This window comes from Drosophila erecta, unplaced genomic scaffold (genome assembly GCF_003286155.1).
Source record: "Drosophila erecta strain 14021-0224.00,06,07 unplaced genomic scaffold, DereRS2 tig00000126-arrow-pilon, whole genome shotgun sequence".
NCBI lineage: Eukaryota > Metazoa > Arthropoda > Insecta > Diptera > Drosophilidae > Drosophila > Drosophila erecta.
This window is the reverse complement of record NW_020825209.1, coordinates 15,717,702-15,739,681: the sequence shown is the minus strand read 5'-3', so window position 1 is coordinate 15,739,681 and position 21,980 is coordinate 15,717,702.

Genomic DNA, 21,980 nt, shown 5'->3' with positions numbered 1-21,980 from the left:
GGTCGGCAAACGCATCCGCTTCACACGCTTCACGGTCCGCTCGACCGGCACCATACACCTGCAGCTGTTTTAACAGGTGGCACCCTCCGCACAGGCCTTTTCAGGTATTTGGTGGCGTTTCAGATGTTGTGCTCAGCATTGCCAGGCTACAGCAATTTTACTAGGTACTCCTCGAGCGCTTTGCTCCTCAAGTCATGGAACATCTGTTTGAGCTGCTTACAGGCTTTGTTGTAAGCCCTCTTGTCAGATGGAGCTCTGCTGGACTGCCTATAGGTGGTTGTCCCTGCGGGCCACTTGGAGTCTCCCACTGTTGGTACGAGGTGTGGGTGTGGCCATCCTTGCCGCCGGCGGTGGAGCCATTGCCTTCGCTCTCTTCTTGGCTTCGATATTAATACGGCAGCCTTGGTATGACGCAGTGTGCGCCTCCCCGCAGTTACCGCATGTGGCAGGAGCGTCTTTCGCCTTAGTGCACTCGATAGAAGTATGCCCTTGACCACACTTTACGCAAGTGTACTGCAATCTGCAGTACCTCATGGTATGCCTAAAAGCCTGGCAGCGGTAGCACTGCACCAGGTCGTTGAACTTTCTGGCCTCCTCAATGGAGACCACAGCGTGGCAGAGCCTGTTAAGCTCGAACACCATTTTGTTGTTGCTTGAAGGCTCCAAGTTTACAAAGAACATAGCCATAGGGTTCTTTGTGGTTCTTGAGACGGCGTTCTTGATGTCTCGAACAATGTGTCCGAGCCCCTTTAGTTATTAAATGATATAATCAGCTGGCGTTGTGGAATGTAGCCCCTTGATAACCACCCGGAAAGCTCGGTTTTCCTTGAGCTGGAAATTCCTGAAGGCCATGTTGTGGTTGTCCATGTGGGTAACAATTTTCCAATAAGTCGGGCTGTCTTTCGGCATAATTCTTACGCTACCTCCTCCGGTAGTCTTATAAGCAAGCTATTTGGATCGGCTTCTCCAAGGTCAACTAGCATGTCTGCGATGCTGCGCACCCCAGGTACTATGATTGGATGTGGCTTGGACCTCCACTGGTGTAGCTGGTTCCCTGGCAGCAACGTCCTCTTCGATAGGCAGTGCAGCGAATCGGTTGGTGTTTGACGGCAGTTCCTCAGCATCGCTGACCTCATTGACTTTGGCCAGTTTAGCTGTCTTTTTCTTTTGGGGCACAGTGAACTGTCGCACCTCACCTGGTTCCACGGATTCATTATCAGATTCACTTTCACTGGAGCTGGAGTTGCCAGTGGCCGACGTCTTCTTTATATGATATGCAGCGGAGATGGCTACGTGCAGTCTATTGCTAAGGCATCGCTCGAAAGCTTTGCCCAAGTGGTCAATCAGGCATATCGGCCTGTATGAAGATGGACACTCGGGAAGCTTGTTTGGCTTGGGAAGCAGTACCAGCTTCTGTCTTTTCCATCGCTTTGGGAAAAGGCCTTCCGTGAGACACTGGTTAAAAACATTTCCGAATGCTTCCGGGTGCTCGTTCATGCCTAGCTTAATGACGATGTCCGGGATTCCATCTGGCCCAGGTGCTTTTCCCGATGACATATCACTGGCTACCTTGCGAATTTCATCCTGTGAATATCAGTTCAGATGCGTCCGCAGGAGCCGCGTCTGCAGCTTGCGGAGCCAAGGGCACTACTGGGAATAGGTGTTCCACGATCGCCGTCATGTGGGCGGCGTCTCCGGCTTTCAGGGGTTTCAGGGGTTTCGCTTGACTAATCTTTTTTATGATTATTTTGTACGCTGATCTCCATGGGTCCTGCTCGGCTGAATCGCATAGTTCCAGGAAGCATCTTCTTTTTAACTGCTTGATGAGTCTTTTAAGGGTCCAATGGTTTTCCGCGTATTCTTGCCTCCGGAACTCGGTGTTGGGGAGGCCCTACTCCCTTTGCTGACGCCGTCTTGTCCGTAGGCAATTTCTGCGTGCCTCTGCGATTTCCTCTGTCCACCAATAGACTGGCTCCCGATGACGGTGATGACTCCTCGACACCTTCATGCTGGCTCTACATGCCGTCTCAACTGCTGAGTGAGACACTCTGCGCTGTCCGCTGCGTTCCCACCGATGACAGGATTTCCAAATTTCCTCAGGAACGTGTCCCGCTAGAGCGTCCTTGCGTTGAAGCGCCTTTGCGTTGATGGGGCTGCGGTTCGTCCTCTGATGATAATGTCGCAGATTGTCGCCTTGTGGTCACTAGCCGTGTATACATCTCTGAGGGACCATTTTGCGCGCTGGAATAGCGAACTACTGCAAGAAGTGAGTGAGTGGTAGTGAACCAACCCGGCTCCAGCTCTGCTAAAGGTGTGCTCCGATCCCGTATTTAGGAGAGCTACTTCCAGCGACGCGAAAGCTTCCTGGAGGGTTCGTCCTCTTGCATTCGTATGGACTGAGCCCCATTCTTCTGCCCAGGCGTTAAAGTCGCCAGCGATGACCACGTTCCGCTCTCCTCTTGCGTCGTTCGCCAGATCATCTAGGATTGCTGAAAACTTCTGAAGGGTTAGGCGTGGTGGTAGGTAACAGCTGTACAGGCACAGGTCACCAACCACCCCCCGAACAAGGAATGAGCCGATGCGAATCCCTGTCCCGAATCGCTATCCCTGTTGAGCTCGAGTAATAAGTTGCCGCTCGCTGTGCTGCGAACCTTGTGAACACTCTTTCCCAGCTCCTGCAGACCGTCGCTTCACCTCGTGACCAAAGCCAAGACCTCGCTGTAGGTCTTGCCTTTCGCTTCCACTATCACCGCGTCGGGTCTCCGCGGCAAGCGTGCTTTTTTCCTCGCCTCCACCTTCGTCCATGTTTCTGGCTTGCCACGACTCTGGATTCCAGCTTGCTGTGCCGTGACCTTCTCCGCTGTCTTCGCCTGCCGCTTTGGAGAGCTCGCTCTCTTCTTCCTCGGCTTCACCCTCTGTGGTACTTGGACTGCCCCTGGGCTTCTTGAGTACTGCTTCGGAACCTTCGGCGGGTAGGGAACGTTCGATTGTGCGAAGCTGTCTCTTTTTGGGCTGGGGTTGGTTTGCTGTACTTTGTCCACGGCTTTCGCTTTTTTACCCCCGCACTTGGGGCATCCCGGCAGGGTATTTGTTTGTGCGTTACCTGGTTCGTCCTCCATTTCCAGCTCCCTGCTGGCGTCCCCCTGGAGGGCCTTCATTTTGGCGAACATCGCTTTCATTTGAACGTTGATGTGTCGCACCTGCTTGACGTTGGTCAGGATCATAAGCTGGTTCAAGATAAGTCCAATTTCCGTCAGCTTACCGGCACACAGGAGCTGCCTATCGGCCTTCGTCCTTTTTGGGGGTGTTTTGCGACTCGATCCGGAGGGGCTGTTCGGGGTCCGAGCCCGCTTTGGCGTGTCCTGCACATCTACCCCCTCAGCAAGGTTGGACCCGCCAGTCTGTAGTGGCGCAGGTGCCCTTGGCAAGATCGGCGAACGCAAGATTTTCCTACTACTTAGGAAAGCCCCCGCATTGTCCATTCCATTCTCTCGTTGGCTTGTTGCTTTCACTGTCGAGGCGGCCAAGCTTACCACCACCTCGCCAGGTTGGTTTAGAATGGGATTTGGGGCCTCCAGAATCCGTGCCCCTGCCGTGGAGTTTTCCACGGATGGATTTCCAACTAATTGGTTGCCACCTGGAGTAGTAATGTTATTGTTCGACATTCTTTACTCATAGACGCATTTTATACCTACTGCCAGGTTTCTTTTGCAGTTTATACCTACAGCCAGGCTTAGGTTACTGCCGGCCATTGTGGCACAGACGCAGACCACGCAGCCGCCCATTATGGGTCAGACGCTCCGTGGATTTCAGTGTGTTGGTGTGAAGTGGGGAAGGGTTCTTCACCGGTGGGAGTTAGTGGGAGGAAGTGCTAAAACTCTTGCTAATGGTAATGGGGTAAGGGCTATCGGCAGGCTTTTTTTCTTTGGCTTCTGAGTTACTTGTAATAATAGCGCTTTTAGTAACAATTAGAGGATCTGGTAAAGTGTTTTTTTTTATTTTCACATAATACAATATTCTCGAAATCGTAAAATTAAATCAAATCTCCGGTAATTAAAAATAATGTGCTCGGCGGTTTCCTCGACGCCGCATTCTGGACAGTTGCGGTCATCATCGTGGCCGAACCTGATTAGGTAACTTCTAAAACACCCATGGCCGCTTAGGATCTGGGTAAGCCAGAAGCTAACTTCGCCATGACGTCTTAGGGTCCATCTGGTCACATCCGGGATTATCCTGTGGGTCCATCACCCCTTCGTCGACTGCTGCCACCTACGCTGCCACTTTTCCAAGCTATTAGCTCTGGCGTTGGCTTTTATGGCTCGCCTCTGAGCAGTGCTGCACTCTCCTCCGATCTGCTTTATCTCGTCGTAGATCTCTTTTGCCTCTACCGCCAACAAGCCTATTGGGATGGTCCCAGCTATAACCTGTGCTGCGTCGTCCGATATTGTCCGGAAACCGGAGCACACTCTCAGGGCACACAGTCTGTGCGTCGCTTCCAGACCCCTGATGTATGACTGCTTGTTGGTAGTTTCGGCCCATATGGGGGCTGCGTAAAGTGCTGTCGCCCTGCAGATAGACTGTAGCAGTAGCCTGCGTCCCTGCCTAGGGCCCCTACCGTTGAGCATTATTCGTGCTAGGGCCCTAGCGACGCTCGCCGCCTTCCGATTAGTCTCCGCCAGGTGTTCTTTAAACGACAACCTGGTGTCTATCATAACTCCTAGGTACCTGATTGCTCTTGTCGACGTGATGGTGGCACCACCGACTTGGATGGTGGCTGTCTCAACCTGCTTGCGGCTGGATATCAGCACGGCTTCCGTTTTGGTGCAAATAGATGCATTACCAAGGCCCTCGGCTTCTCGAACTGTTTTTGTCACTACTACTATGGCAATATCGTCGGCGAAGCCGATCACCTTGGATCTTCCTGGCAGTGGTAACCTCAGCACCCCGTCGTACATTGCATTCCACAGCAGTGGCCCGAATACTGAGCCTTGTGGGACTCCGCAGGTTACCTTGTGCTCCAGTGCGCCCAGTATGGTGACGTCCCATTTTGCCGAGTTGAATGCATTTCGGATGTCTAGTCACCACTAGACAGCTGCCTCCTTGCCAACTAATCCCATGCACTGCCTTCGAGGCGATCTCCTTCACCGTAGCGATCGCATCCACGGTAGATCTCGCCTTCCTAAAGCCAAACTGCATTGGCAAGAGATCCCCTGCAGCGGAGATGGCTACGTGCAGTCTATTGCTAAGGCATCGCTCGAAGGCTTTGCCCAAGTGGTCAATCAGGCATATCGGCCTGTATGAAGATGGACTCTCGGGAGGCTTGTTTGGCTTGGGAAGCAGCTTTGGGAAAAGGCCTTCCGTGAGACACTGGTTAAAAACATTTCCGAATGCTTCCGGGTGCTCGTTCATGCCTAGCTTAATGACGATGTCCGGGATTCCATCTGGCCCAGGTGCTTTTCCCGATGACATATCACTGGCTACCTTGCGAATTTCATCCTGTGAATATCAGTTCAGATGCGTCCGCAGGAGCCGCGTCTGCAGCTTGCGGAGCCAAGGGCACTACTGGGAATAGGTGTTCCACGATCGCCGTCATGTGGGCGGCGTCTCCGGCTTTCAGGGGTTTCAGGGGTTTCGCTTGACTAATATTTTTTATGATTATTTTGTACGCTGATCTCCATGGGTCCTGCTCGGCTGAATCGCATAGTTCCAGGAAGCATCTTCTTTTTAACTGCTTGATGAGTCTTTTAAGGGTCCAATGGTTTTCCGCGTATTCTTGCCTCCGGAACTCGGTGTTGGGGAGGCCCTACTCCCTTTGCTGACGCCGTCTTGTCCGTAGGCAATTTCTGCGTGCCTCTGCGATTTCCTCTGTCCACCAATAGACTGGCTCCCGATGACGGTGATGACTCCTCGACACCTTCATGCTGGCTCTACATGCCGTCTCAACTGCTGAGTGAGACACTCTGCGCTGTCCGCTGCGTTCCCACCGATGACAGGATTTCCAAATTTCCTCAGGAACGTGTCCCGCTAGAGCGTCCTTGCGTTGAAGCGCCTTTGCGTTGATGGGGCTGCGGTTCGTCCTCTGATGATAATGTCGCAGATTGTCGCCTTGTGGTCACTAGCCGTGTATACATCTCTGAGGGACCATTTTGCGCGCTGGAATAGCGAACTACTGCAAGAAGTGAGTGAGTGGTAGTGAACCAACCCGGCTCCAGCTCTGCTAAAGGTGTGCTCCGATCCCGTATTTAGGAGAGCTACTTCCAGCGACGCGAAAGCTTCCTGGAGGGTTCGTCCTCTTGCATTCGTATGGACTGAGCCCCATTCTTCTGCCCAGGCGTTAAAGTCGCCAGCGATGACCACGTTCCGCTCTCCTCTTGCGTCGTTCGCCAGATCATCTAGGATTGCTGAAAACTTCTGAAGGGTTAGGCGTGGTGGTAGGTAACAGCTGTACAGGCACAGGTCACCAACCACCCCCCGAACAAGGAATGAGCCGATGCGAATCCCTGTCCCGAATCGCTATCCCTGTTGAGCTCGAGTAATAAGTTGCCGCTCGCTGTGCTGCGAACCTTGTGAACACTCTTTCCCAGCTCCTGCAGACCGTCGCTTCACCTCGTGACCAAAGCCAAGACCTCGCTGTAGGTCTTGCCTTTCGCTTCCACTATCACCGCGTCGGGTCTCCGCGGCAAGCGTGCTTTTTTCCTCGCCTCCACCTTCGTCCATGTTTCTGGCTTGCCACGACTCTGGATTCCAGCTTGCTGTGCCGTGACCTTCTCCGCTGTCTTCGCCTGCCGCTTTGGAGAGCTCGCTCTCTTCTTCCTCGGCTTCACCCTCTGTGGTACTTGGACTGCCCCTGGGCTTCTTGAGTACTGCTTCGGAACCTTCGGCGGGTAGGGAACGTTCGATTGTGCGAAGCTGTCTCTTTTTGGGCTGGGGTTGGTTTGCTGTACTTTGTCCACGGCTTTCGCTTTTTTACCCCCGCACTTGGGGCATCCCGGCAGGGTATTTGTTTGTGCGTTACCTGGTTCGTCCTCCATTTCCAGCTCCCTGCTGGCGTCCCCCTGGAGGGCCTTCATTTTGGCGAACATCGCTTTCATTTGAACGTTGATGTGTCGCACCTGCTTGACGTTGGTCAGGATCATAAGCTGGTTCAAGATAAGTCCAATTTCCGTCAGCTTACCGGCACACAGGAGCTGCCTATCGGCCTTCGTCCTTTTTGGGGGTGTTTTGCGACTCGATCCGGAGGGGCTGTTCGGGGTCCGAGCCCGCTTTGGCGTGTCCTGCACATCTACCCCCTCAGCAAGGTTGGACCCGCCAGTCTGTAGTGGCGCAGGTGCCCTTGGCAAGATCGGCGAACGCAAGATTTTCCTACTACTTAGGAAAGCCCCCGCATTGTCCATTCCATTCTCTCGTTGGCTTGTTGCTTTCACTGTCGAGGCGGCCAAGCTTACCACCACCTCGCCAGGTTGGTTTAGAATGGGATTTGGGGCCTCCAGAATCCGTGCCCCTGCCGTGGAGTTTTCCACGGATGGATTTCCAACTAATTGGTTGCCACCTGGAGTAGTAATGTTATTGTTCGACATTCTTTACTCATAGACGCATTTTATACCTACTGCCAGGTCTCTTTTGCAGTTTATACCTACAGCCAGGCTTAGGTTACTGCCGGCCATTGTGGCACAGACGCAGACCACGCAGCCGCCCATTATGGGTCAGACGCTCCGTGGATTTCAGTGTGTTGGTGTGAAGTGGGGAAGGGTTCTTCACCGGTGGGAGTTAGTGGGAGGAAGTGCTAAAACTCTTGCTAATGGTAATGGGGTAAGGGCTATCGGCAGGCTTTTTTTCTTTGGCTTCTGAGTTACTTGTAATAATAGCGCTTTTAGTAACAATTAGAGGATCTGGTAAAGTGTTTTTTTTATTTTCACATAATACAATATTCTCGAAATCGTAAAATTAAATCAAATCTCCGGTAATTAAAAATAATGTGCTCGGCGGTTTCCTCGACGCCGCATTCTGGACAGTTGCGGTCATCATCGTGGCCGAACCTGATTAGGTAACTTCTAAAACACCCATGGCCGCTTAGGATCTGGGTAAGCCAGAAGCTAACTTCGCCATGACGTCTTAGGGTCCATCTGGTCACATCCGGGATTATCCTGTGGGTCCATCACCCCTTCGTCGACTGCTGCCACCTACGCTGCCACTTTTCCAAGCTATTAGCTCTGGCGTTGGCTTTTATGGCTCGCCTCTGAGCAGTGCTGCACTCTCCTCCGATCTGCTTTATCTCGTCGTAGATCTCTTTTGCCTCTACCGCCAACAAGCCTATTGGGATGGTCCCAGCTATAACCTGTGCTGCGTCGTCCGATATTGTCCGGAAACCGGAGCACACTCTCAGGGCACACAGTCTGTGCGTCGCTTCCAGACCCCTGATGTATGACTGCTTGTTGGTAGTTTCGGCCCATATGGGGGCTGCGTAAAGTGCTGTCGCCCTGCAGATAGACTGTAGCAGTAGCCTGCGTCCCTGCCTAGGGCCCCTACCGTTGAGCATTATTCGTGCTAGGGCCCTAGCGACGCTCGCCGCCTTCCGATTAGTCTCCGCCAGGTGTTCTTTAAACGACAACCTGGTGTCTATCATAACTCCTAGGTACCTGATTGCTCTTGTCGACGTGATGGTGGCACCACCGACTTGGATGGTGGCTGTCTCAACCTGCTTGCGGCTGGATATCAGCACGGCTTCCGTTTTGGTGCAAATAGATGCATTACCAAGGCCCTCGGCTTCTCGAACTGTTTTTGTCACTACTACTATGGCAATATCGTCGGCGAAGCCGATCACCTTGGATCTTCCTGGCAGTGGTAACCTCAGCACCCCGTCGTACATTGCATTCCACAGCAGTGGCCCGAATACTGAGCCTTGTGGGACTCCGCAGGTTACCTTGTGCTCCAGTGCGCCCAGTATGGTGACGTCCCATTTTGCCGAGTTGAATGCATTTCGGATGTCTAGTCACCACTAGACAGCTGCCTCCTTGCCAACTAATCCCATGCACTGCCTTCGAGGCGATCTCCTTCACCGTAGCGATCGCATCCACGGTAGATCTCGCCTTCCTAAAGCCAAACTGCATTGGCAAGAGATCCCCTGCAGCGGAGATGGCTACGTGCAGTCTATTGCTAAGGCATCGCTCGAAGGCTTTGCCCAAGTGGTCAATCAGGCATATCGGCCTGTATGAAGATGGACTCTCGGGAGGCTTGTTTGGCTTGGGAAGCAGCTTTGGGAAAAGGCCTTCCGTGAGACACTGGTTAAAAACATTTCCGAATGCTTCCGGGTGCTCGTTCATGCCTAGCTTAATGACGATGTCCGGGATTCCATCTGGCCCAGGTGCTTTTCCCGATGACATATCACTGGCTACCTTGCGAATTTCATCCTGTGAATATCAGTTCAGATGCGTCCGCAGGAGCCGCGTCTGCAGCTTGCGGAGCCAAGGGCACTACTGGGAATAGGTGTTCCACGATCGCCGTCATGTGGGTGGCGTCTCCGGCTTTCAGGGGTTTCAGGGGTTTCGCTTGACTAATCTTTTTTATGATTATTTTGTACGCTGATCTCCATGGGTCCTGCTCGGCTGAATCGCATAGTTCCAGGAAGCATCTTCTTTTTAACTGCTTGATGAGTCTTTTAAGGGTCCAATGGTTTTCCGCGTATTCTTGCCTCCGGAACTCGGTGTTGGGGAGGCCCTACTCCCTTTGCTGACGCCGTCTTGTCCGTAGGCAATTTCTGCGTGCCTCTGCGATTTCCTCTGTCCACCAATAGACTGGCTCCCGATGACGGTGATGACTCCTCGACACCTTCATGCTGGCTCTACATGCCGTCTCAACTGCTGAGGGAGACACTCTGCGCTGTCCGCTGCGTTCCCACCGATGACAGGATTTCCAAATTTCCTCAGGAACGTGTCCCGCTAGAGCGTCCTTGCGTTGAAGCGCCTTTGCGTTGATGGGGCTGGTTGGGGTTGGTTTTCTGTACTTTGTCCACGGCTTTCGCTTTCTTACTCCCGCACTTGGGGCATCCCGGCAGGGTATTTGTTTGTGCGTTGCCTGGTTCGTCCTCCATTTCCAGCTCCCTGCTGGCGTCCTCCTGGAGGGCCTTCATTTTGGCGAACATCGCTTTCATTTGAACGTTGATGTGTCGCACCTGCTTGACGTTGGTCAGGATCATAATCTGGTTCAAGATAAGTCCAATTTCCGTCAGCTTACCGGCACACAGGAGCTGCCTATCGGCCTTCGTCCTTTTTGGGGGTGTTTTGCGACTCGATCCGGAGGGGCTGTTCGGGGTCCGAGCCCGCTTTGGCGTGTCCTGCACATCTACCCCCTCAGCAAGGTTGGACCCGCCAGTCTGTAGTGGCGCAGGTGCCCTTGGCAAGATCGGCGAACGCAAGATTTTCCTACTACTTAGGAAAGCCCCCGCATTGTCCATTCCATTCTCTCGTTGGCTTGTTGCTTTCACTGTCGAGGCGGCCAAGCTTACCACCACCTCGCCAGGTTGGTTTAGAATGGGATTTGGGGCCTCCAGAATCCGTGCCCCTGCCGTGGAGTTTTCCACGGATGGATTTCCAACTAATTGGTTGCCACCTGGAGTAGTAATGTTATTGTTCGACATTCTTTACTCATAGACGCATTTTATACCTACTGCCAGGTTTCTTTTGCAGTTTATACCTACAGCCAGGCTTAGGTTACTGCCGGCCATTGTGGCACAGACGCAGACCACGCAGCCGCCCATTATGGGTCAGACGCTCCGTGGATTTCAGTGTGTTGGTGTGAAGTGGGGAAGGGTTCTTCACCGGTGGGAGTTAGTGGGAGGAAGTGCTAAAACTCTTGCTAATGGTAATGGGGTAAGGGCTATCGGCAGGCTTTTTTTCTTTGGCTTCTGAGTTACTTGTAATAATAGCGCTTTTAGTAACAACTAGAGGATCTGGTAAAGTGTTTTTTTTTATTTTCACATAATACAATATTCTCGAAATCGTAAAATTTCTTGTCAGCTTTTGTTTGGTAGAGGCTTCTTCTTACTATGATGGTTTCATTTGACGTTGGCGTAGTACCCAGCGACGAGACGTCCATAGAAGGCGGCGACGACGAGCAGCTTCCGTCGTCAGATGAGATGGATAAAACCGATGCGCATCCTCCGCTTGAGTTCTGGCCGTCCATTTTGTTGCTATGTTCTTGATTTTCTTCTTTTTTCCCTTTGGGTCCCACTGTGCATGCACCTTGGCAGATTTCTACTTGGAACTGACTTGCAGTTCCTTATTGGGAGGGCTATTGGTATTAGGTGACGAAGGTAGTATTAATCCGATATGCTAGTATTAATCCCGCCAGATGTTTATCGGAATGTTCTGGCATTAATACTAGAAGTCAATAGCGCACTTCTAATTAGTATTTTGCTTAGTATTTTAGTCTTTCAGTACTTTAGTATAAGTTTATCGGAGTAAGTATTTATCGGTAGTGTTGATATAGTCTGGTTTTATTTTATTTTTTGGAAACAGCTGGACAAACTCACGTGTCAACCTGCAGCCGCAAATTGTGCCATTGTGTGTGCAAGTTATCACCCTCAGGCGCTAATACTTCTTACGGTAAATGTAAACAATATTCCATAACCAAATTCAAGACCAGCGCCAAGTATTTTTCTTTGTAAACAACATTTCATATGACACTTATGTCAGTCAGCACTATACCATTAGATGCAAACCACAGTAAACCAATGCTCAATATTTGTCCCCACTTAAAGCTGCAGCTGGTTAACATAAACAATATAATTTCTCTATAATTCAACTTTGGCTTAGCACCAAACCACTTAAAGCTCAGCATCAGAGATCGGCCACGCAGCTGGTCAACATAAACAATATTTTGTTTGTCCCTCGCTCCAAAATCATAACATAGCCCAGTCGCATAGTCGCATGACCTTCAATAACATTTTCTCTCTCAGAACTTTTGTCCCGATCAAAATAAGCTTTCGGCAAGCTTTGCATTTTCTCTCTCAGAACTTTTGTCCCCATCAAAATAAGCTTTCGGCAAGCTTTGAGCTTTCAACAAAGAAGCTTTAGCATATCTTAGCTGACTTGCAGCATAAGTCCACAATTGTATTTTAGTTCTAATTTTGGCTTTAAATAAATAGGAAGTTTCTTTCCCTACAAAAATAAATTTCCAATACGTGTTCCGCATTGGTTAATTGGCGCCCAACGTGGGGCTCGCGTGTAATAAAACCACAGAAAAGGATATAAGGATAATTCCCTTCAAAAACTCCTTAGTGTAAACGCGAGTGAACGAATCCGATACAAGCTGTGAACTCAAAAATAAAAAACCAAGCGCTGAAACTAATTTTCAAAAAGTATTGAAACAAATGTGTATTGTGCACTTAAAAATTTCAAAAAAAATGTGAACAAAATATTGTGTTTGGCGATTTCAAGGTGCGCGCTCATACCGATTAACTACAAAATATCGGCACGCCGCAACCAAAACAATACTAGTGAATGCGCCGCTCATACCGATTAACTATAAAACATCGGCACACGGCGTATGTTCATAAACCATACTTAGAAGGAAGACCATATAAACCATATTCAGAAGGAAGACCCCCTAAAGCTTAAGCCATATTTAGAAGGAAGACCCCTTACAGAAGACCATCCAAGTGAGCTTCGCGGATTAAATTTTTTTTTTTAAATTTAATTTTATTTTATTAAAACATAGTTTATTTAAGAACAAATATTAAAATTTCTTTATATCTATAAATTTTTTATATTAATTAATAATTAATCATATATTATATATTCCGTAAAAATAAGAGGAAATAAGAAAAACTGGACGACCTCATAAATAGTTTTGAAAATCTAACCATGCCTCAAAATAATAGTTTGACAGCTGATTTAATCGCTGAGTTAATTGCCAATAAAACCAAAGCTCTTCAAGAACAAATTGCAGAATTAAAACTTCAATTCAATTCAAATTTGAATGTTGTACAAGAATATACAGCCACACAGATAAACGATCAGGTTAAATGTGACGAATCATTTGACGTGATTAAATCAATTCCAGAGTTCGGAGGTAATTATAACAGTTATGTTAGTTGGCGCGAAGCAGCATGTTACGCAATGAGAATGTACAAAGAAGGAAGTAGGAAGTATGTAGGTGCTCTAACAATATTAAGAAATAAAGTAACAGGAAGAGCAAATGACACTTTAACTAATCACGGTACAGTCCTAAATTTTGACGCAATATTATCTAGATTGGATTTCGCCTACAGCGACAGGCGACCAATTTACATTATAGAGCAGGAGCTTAGTGTACTGAGACAAGGTAATATGACCGTCTTGGAATATTATAATTTAGTTAATAAAAAATTAACACTTTTAATAAATAAGACAATAATGACATACGGTGACAAAGCTAACGTTATTCAGGAAATGAATAACAAAAATAGAGATAACGCTTTACGAATCTTCATTACAGGCCTCAATGGTTCCTTATCAGAAGTTTTGTTTTCATTAAAACCCGAAAATTTGCCTAATGCTTTGGCAAAAGCCCAAGAGCTTGAAGCAAATTATCAAAGAGCCCATTTTGCATACAATCATTATGCCAATTCCCAACAGAATAATAATTCTAATAATAAAAATCAGCAAAAAGGATCCGATAACCCACATAAAACAAGCCATAGATATGATAACAATTTACGTTTCAATCGAGTTGCTAATAATCAAGCCCAAAATACAAATACAAATGTTTTTGCTCAGAGCAATAATACTCCGCAACCCCCCCCAAGTTCCAATGGACATAGATAGGTCCATTCAGGTATTAAATAGACCCCCATATAATCAGAATCTAAATCAGAATCAGAATCAAAATCAGAATCAAAATGTTTACCAAGGAAAGAAACGGGATCCTGCCCCACCTTCAAGTCAACAACCAAATAAAGTTATGCGCATTAATAATTTAAACGAGGACCATTTTTTAGAGGAAGAGCCGGAGAACTCCCACACATCTTCAGGCGAGACAGAAAATTAAATAAAACTTTAAAAATACTTATTGACACGGGTGCTACCTCGTGCTATATAAAAAAAGGCATTTACAATAATCCCCAAGAATTAGTTAATAAAAAAAGAGTAAAAACTGTAAATGGCTACAGCATTATTACACATTTTTCCGAAATTATGATTTTCGGTAAGAAGCATAGGTTTTACGAAATAAGTAATTTAGAATCAGATTTATTGATAGGTTATAAATTATTGAAAGAATTAAATGCTATTATAGATCTTTCAAAAGGAACTTTAAATATTCAAGGTAAAATAGAAGTAATAAACTGCATAAACCCAGCTGAAGACACAGTTGGTAATTTGCAAAGTTCAGATGAAGATTCAAAAGTAGCTTCATATCTGCATTCCCAAAATAAGAAAGAGCAAACGTTTTTTCCCTTATTCCAAGTATCTGACACAGAATCATCGTCATTAAGTGACAATGATTACCCACATGCTATCGAAGACAATAACGATAGTAACCGTGAACCAAAGGCCAAAAAGAAGAAGGTAAAAATGAGCAGACGTCGTAGACCGTCGATATCCTCAAATACCAGTAATTCTTCTGTCTTTTGTAAAGTAAATCACACCGTTAACGAAACGGGGGGTTTAAATACCCTAGAACATCAAATTGTTCAAGAAATACAGGCAAAGCATTCACAGATTCAAACATATCTTCCCTTTAGAACAGATATTAAAGGCGAGATAAGAACATTGAATGAAAATGCCATTTATAGTAAACAATATCCTTATCCTCATTCAGTTAACACCTTTGTTAACCAAGAAATAAAAAGGATGTTGAGCGAAAACATTATAAGACCCAGTAAAAGTCCTTATAATTCCCCAGTATGCGTAGTAGGAAAAAAGGGTTATAATGAGGACGGCAGTAAAAAAAATCGATTAGTGATCGATTTTAAAAAATTAAAAGATAATACTATACCCGACAGGTATCCAATGCCTGATCCAACCATTATTTTGTCAAATTTAGGTAAAGCTCGGTTTTTCTCAACAATTGGAATCGGGATTCCATCAAATATTGATGAAAAACGAAGACATAGAAAAAACTGCTTTTTCTATTAACAACGGAAAATATGAATTCCTCAGGTTACCTTTTGGATTGGCAAATGCGCCAAGAATCTTTCAAAGGGCCATGGACAATATTTTACGTGATAAAGTTGGGAAAGCTTGTCACATATATATGGATGACATAATAGTTTTTTCCGAAACAGCCGAGCAGCATTACTATGATTTACAAGAAATCATAGACATATTATATCAAGCCAACATGAAAATATCATTAGAAAAATCAAAATTTTTCAGAAAAGAAACTGAATTTTTAGGTTATATTGTTTCATATAAAATAATAAAAACAGACCCACAAATGATAAAAACCATTATAGATTATCCACCCCCCAGTAATATAAAAGAATTGCGAGGTTTTCTAGGTTTAACCGGTTATTACAGAAAATTTGTACAAAATTACGCTAATATAGCTAAACCATTAACAAAATTACTTCAGGGCCATAATGGCATGGTAACGAAACACATATCCAAAAAAAACACAAATAACTTTAGATGAAGAAAGTATTTTAGCATTTGAGAATTTAAAATCCCATTTAACTGCAAACATTGAATTAAATCAAACAGATTATTCAAAAAAATTTATATTATTCACTGATGCATCCGACATAGCCATAGGAGCAGTCTTATCGCAAGATAACAAACCCATCACTTTTGTTTCGAAAACACTGAATAAAACAGAAAGAAATTATGCAACTAACGAAAGAGAATTATATGCCATAGTTTGGGCATTAAAAACCCTTAGAAATTACCTATATGGAGTAACAAATCTAGAGATACACACAGACCATCAACCACTTTCTTTTGCAGTTTCTGCACGCAACCCAAATTCAAAAATGAAAAGATGGCATGCTTTTATTGAAGAATTTTCACCTAAAATTTACTATAAACCCGGCAAAACTAATGTAGTTGCAGACGCCTTATCAAGAATTGAAATAAATAACATTTCCAACATAAATCATTTGTCCGATTCATCTGATGATGAAACTATTCATTCAGCCGAAAGTAGTTATGAAGTTGAAATAGAAGAGACTAATAGGCCATTGAATCATTTTAAACAACAATTACTTATTTCAAAAAATAATTTTACAATCCACGAAAAAATTGACATTTTTAATAAAACCAGGCACATTATAGAGTATGATACAGTTGACAATTTACTAACTATACTTAAAGAGTTCCTTCAACCAAACCTTACTACAGGAATCCATTGCACACCTGAAGATTTATACGAAATACAAAAAATGCTAAAACATACTTTCACAAATAGGTTTTTATACACAAAAAAGTTTGCCTATGATATTACAAATATAAACGATCAAGAAATAATTATAGAAGAAACACACGCCCGCGCTCATAGAGGTTTTGACGAAAACCTTAAACAAATTCTTAAATATTATTATTGGCCAAAATTATACGAAAAATTAAAACAACACATTCGTAATTGCGAAATTTGCAACAAAAATAAATACAACAGACATCCAAAACAGATCCCTATATCCAAAGCACCCATTCCACTTAAAGAAGGTGAACAATTACACATTGATATTTTTTATGCTCAAAAATTAACGTTTTTAACTTGCATTGATGCCTATTCAAAATACTTAGTAGTAAAATTAATAGAAAATAAATCAAACATGGAATCTAAAATTTTAGAACTAATCCAGCCATTTCCATTTGCTAAATCCATCATGATGGATAACGAGCCAGTTTTTTCTTCAGCCCAGTTTAAATCGGCAATGGAACGTGCCGGTTTAATTATTTATTATACAGACCCCAGACACAGTTTAACTAATGGACAAGTAGAAAGAGTTCACTCAACTCTAATTGAAATAGCCCGTTGCATTCAAGAAGAATATAAATTAATTGACTACACTGAAGTTATATACCGATCAGTAAAAGAATATAATAATACAATACAATCAACCACACAACATAAACCATACGACATATTATTTAACAGAACAGATCATACGGATTTACCAAAGAGGTTAGATGCAGTTCAAGAAAAAATGTTAGAGCACCATAATAAAAAAAGAACATCAAAAAATTATCAAGTAGGAGAAGTTATTTATGAGAAAAAACACGGCGAACGAAACAAATTACAACCAAGATATAAAAAACAGACAGTTAAAGAAGATTTGGGCAATAAAGTTAAAATAAATAATAGAGACCGTATAATCCACAAAGATAATATTAAATTCTAACATATTTTTTACATTTTTATATTATTTTTTTTTTAGAATGTATATTTTATATATTTTATACGTCCTTTTACCATTTTGTGCACCGGATATTATTGATTATTCACACGAGGACTTTATTTTACTTGAAGACACAGATAATCTTTTTTTATACGAAGATTATGGAGAACTTTTTCACATTACTAACATAAGTTTTTATACGGATATTTTTAAACAAGAATTAATATATGCAAAGGAAATAAATTCACAAGTCGGTTGGGAATTTGATAGGGAATTAAAATTAGTAACCACACTATTTTCACAGCTTACACCCCATAAAATTAATAAACGTGGCATAAATGAACTTGGAACAATTTTTAAATGGATTACAGGCACACCAGACCATAATGACATGTTAGCAATTCAAAATAAAATCAATGACCTCATAGAAAACAACAATAAACAAAATAAAATTAATTCTGCAATTTTCAAAGAAATTATCAAAACTACAGATTTGTTAAAATCCCTTCATTATGACCAACAATTCCAAATGAGAAAACATCGATTAAAACTGTTGTCAATAGATTTACAAAATTTACTTGATACAATTACATTTTCAAAAGCCAAAGTTTTATATCCCCAAATTTTAAATAATCATGAAATGGCAGAAATATTTACCCATGAAAAATTTAATGTAACTTTAATAGATTTATTAGATGTTTCCAGTTTTTCAATAGTTTCATACAAAGGTTTAATCATCTTGTTTATTAAATATCCCATTATTAATCATAATTGTAAGTTGCACCACGCCAAAGCTATATCCCAGAAAGATGGAAAATTACTAATTGATGACAAAATTGCTAAATGTAATAACACATATTACCCCATTGCAAACTTTAAAAAGGAAATTTATAATACTTTTGCTCAAATAAATTTTGTATAGAAAATTGCTTTGTAAACTTATTAAATAGAAAATTTACAAATTGTAAGAAAATAGCTGAAAAAAATAAACCAATAGAATTCATAGCAGATGGCGCTATTTTAGTATCAGGAACAAATGTTATAAACGAAACATGGTATACAGGAACTTATCTAATTACTTTTAAAACACAAGTAACCATAAATAATTTTACATTTGTCAATACCAAACAAAAATTGTTAAATTATATTGAACACAATAGACTTACAAATTACTTAATTAACGAATATTTACAAAGCAATGACACTGAACTAAAACTTCAAAATACCAAACTGTTATCACCTATTTTGATTCCAATTGAACAAAATCACACAGAAATCACATGTATATTAATTTTAATTATTTTAATATTCCTCATGTTAAAGCTTCTTAAATATTTATTCCCAAAATTAAATTTAAACCCCATCAAGCTTATAAATTTAAAAGCATTTTTTAAAAGAAAACCAAAACAAAATCATAAATCTGAGATTGAAATTGAAACTTTGAAATCATTAAGTGACAAAATAGATCAATTATCCCATTAAGAATCGGGGACGATTCATTTTAAGAAAGGGAGGAGTTATCACCCTCAGGCGCTAATACTTCTTACGGTAAATGTAAACAATATTCCATAACCAAATTCAAGACCAGCGCCAAGTATTTTTCTTTGTAAACAACATTTCATATGACACTTATGTCAGTCAGCACTATACCATTAGATGCAAACCACAGTAAACCAATGCTCAATATTTGTCCCCACTTAAAGTTAACATAAACAATATAATTTCTCTATAATTCAACTTTGGCTTAGCACCAAACCACTTAAAGCTCAGCATCAGAGATCGGCCACGCAGCTGGTCAACATAAACAATATTTTGTTTGTCCCTCGCTCCAAAATCATAACATAGCCCAGTCGCATAGTCGCATGACCTTCAATAACATTTTCTCTCTCAGAACTTTTGTCCCGATCAAAATAAGCTTTCGGCAAGCTTTGCATAAGCAAGAAGCGCTCTAGCGCAGATCAAGTAAACAACCCACTAACTTTTCTCACACCATTTGTTTCAGTCTTACGCTGGCATTCAATCAATAAAAACGCAAAGCGGATTCATTCGGAGTTTTTATTTATTTCGGCGTTGATCTTAGTTCAAATACGGATCATTTATTTGACTCAAACAAAAATTATTTTACTATATATAGTGACGTATTTGCACCACCCAAACCGGCCAATTTAATTATTTCAAAGAACTATAAACAATAAAGCACTTAATTGATTCCCGTATGCCATCTGCGCAGTATGCGTTTTAATAAACAATTCTTTGGCAACGGCACTTCGCCGTTCTTGTAAACAAATCCTAAAGCCTGACCCAAGCAGCTTTGCCTGCTCTCAATGAAGCTTCTCCCAAACTTAAGTATCCAAGAGCAACGCTCTCCCAAAATACAATATTCCTAAAATACTGAGGCTTCTCCTCAATCTCACTTGCATTTGATTTTTAGTCTTAAGCTGAATACTGAACAATAAAGATCACAATCCAACCCGATTTGTAATTTCTTTTATTTGACAAAACTTCGGTTACAGCGTTGGTCTTAGTTACTGCAACGGTCCATTTAATAGACTCAAAAGTGAATAAATACACAATTATATATATAATAATAATATAATTAAGCTTCGACTTGGCGAAGGTTGCTTCCTTTCTTGTTATGATTGGATTCGGTTTAATTTTTGTGTGCATTCATGTATATCCAGTCTTAAAACAAAATGGTGATTAAAGTTAAGTGATTAAATGATTAAAAATAGTCTGTCCCTATGTGTCACACGATCAAAGAGATGGCCGCCCCAGCATGCACAGTGCGCCATTGCAGTTTTCTGTATGTGTGTGTCTTGTTATTAATGTGTAAGAAAGGGACAGATTGTGAGTACAGGGAATTTTGTAATGGCGTACAGAACAGTGATGCCCACGCCATTGCACTATGGGAAATTTGACCTGATTTGTTGGCAAAAAAATGTTTTTTAAAATTTGGAAAATTTTTAAAATTTAATTTTTAACGGAGTAAGAATTGATCAAACTTTTATGTTATCTAACGCAAACGTTAAATTAACTCCCCAGTGTCAAGGAATATCAGCTTGTAAATAAATAAACTAAATAAAATAAAATAAAAATTTTAACTTTGAATAGAGTTTAAAATTTTTTTTGAAATTTCTTGAGTTGTTGTAGAGTGATTAATTCCATATTCAGAACTTATAGAACATATATATTTTATTAAACCTAGAGAACAGCCAGTTTTATTTGTATTACTCCTAGGGTTAGTATACTAGTATTATTAGTATAGTTTGTTGTTGAAGTGGGCGTGGCAAAAAGTTTTTTGGGAAAATCTTTAGACATTTGCAAGACTAATAAAAAAGTAAGAAAATATTACCTCATTTTTAAAAAATTTGGGCGTGACAGTTTTGGGTGGTAGAGGGGGCGTGGCAAAAAGTTTTTCAGCATATCGATAATTTACAAGACTAATAAAAAAGTAAGAAAATATTACCTTTTCAGAAAAATGTAGCCGTGGCCGTGGTAGTGGGCTCGACTGCACTCTATGACGCCTGGATGTGAAAAGACGGCTCGAGACGCCACACCCAAACGAACACTTCCCCAAGCTGATTCAGGATGGAAAAGAAAATCAGTGAATCGGTTAAGAGCAACTGCAGCAAACTGCCCCCACAAAAAGCATATATAAAATAGAAAAAAGAAAATTCCGACAAAAAGATTTTTCTATTGAAAAGCACACAGACAATAACTCCGCGCCCAAATTTGAAAATAGTGCAGCCCTGGACTACACTGCAGCTGGTCACACTAAGCACCAGCTGATTAAGTCAACTTTGCAACCCCGATAGCATGTTATCGGTGCGTGCCCTCAATCCAATAGCACGACCTGGGCACACTAGCCGACGGCTATTTAAGCAGCGCCGCAGTAGTAGAGCTCGGTTAAAGGATCTTATGTTCCTCGGTTCCCGTCGGAAAGTGAGTGAAATGTAACCTCGCGTGCAAAATATTATTTGCTAATTATCACCTACGTGCCGTGCAGCTACCTACCTACCTCCCGAGCGTCATCAAGATCATCATCAAATGCAGTCATAAGTTAATTAAAATACGTGGTTCCTGGTTTATGGAAGTGCCTGTTTAGCTCGAACCCGCGCTAGCACCGTGCCGTATATCGGGCATGCGCTCGAGAGCATGCGCCGGGTTCTGGCACTTTGCCGCGGTGTGGCCTTATTGGCCTTCCGCGGCATTCGCCGACCTTGTGGTCGAAGCACACACATCTGTGACAGGCATAAGTGCGGACCTGCGATCAGCATCGGAAGGAGAACCATACATCAAGCTTCGCTATCGCCCTGTCGTCGACCTCGAGCGTCACGTTTATTGTGGTGCCGTCAGTCAACGACCTCGCCTTGGTCGTTGCACCGACATCTTGAACTGCGAAGCCGTCATTTCCCCGTCAAAATTGTTTTCGTGGAGCTCCTTCATGAAATCCTCCAGTGCCGATGTCATAGACGCAACCTTCGGCTTCTCGTCAGCGTTCCGCGTCACATTGACCCGCACTTGTGTGCTGCTTTGGCCATCATGGGTGCTTGTCCAGCACGGGCGGCAGCTCTGCGGTGAAAACAGCGCCGCCGGCAGCGGGGGCAACAGCGGCGACGGGGGCATCCAGCGATGAAAACTCCTCGTCCAGCGCGCCTACGGG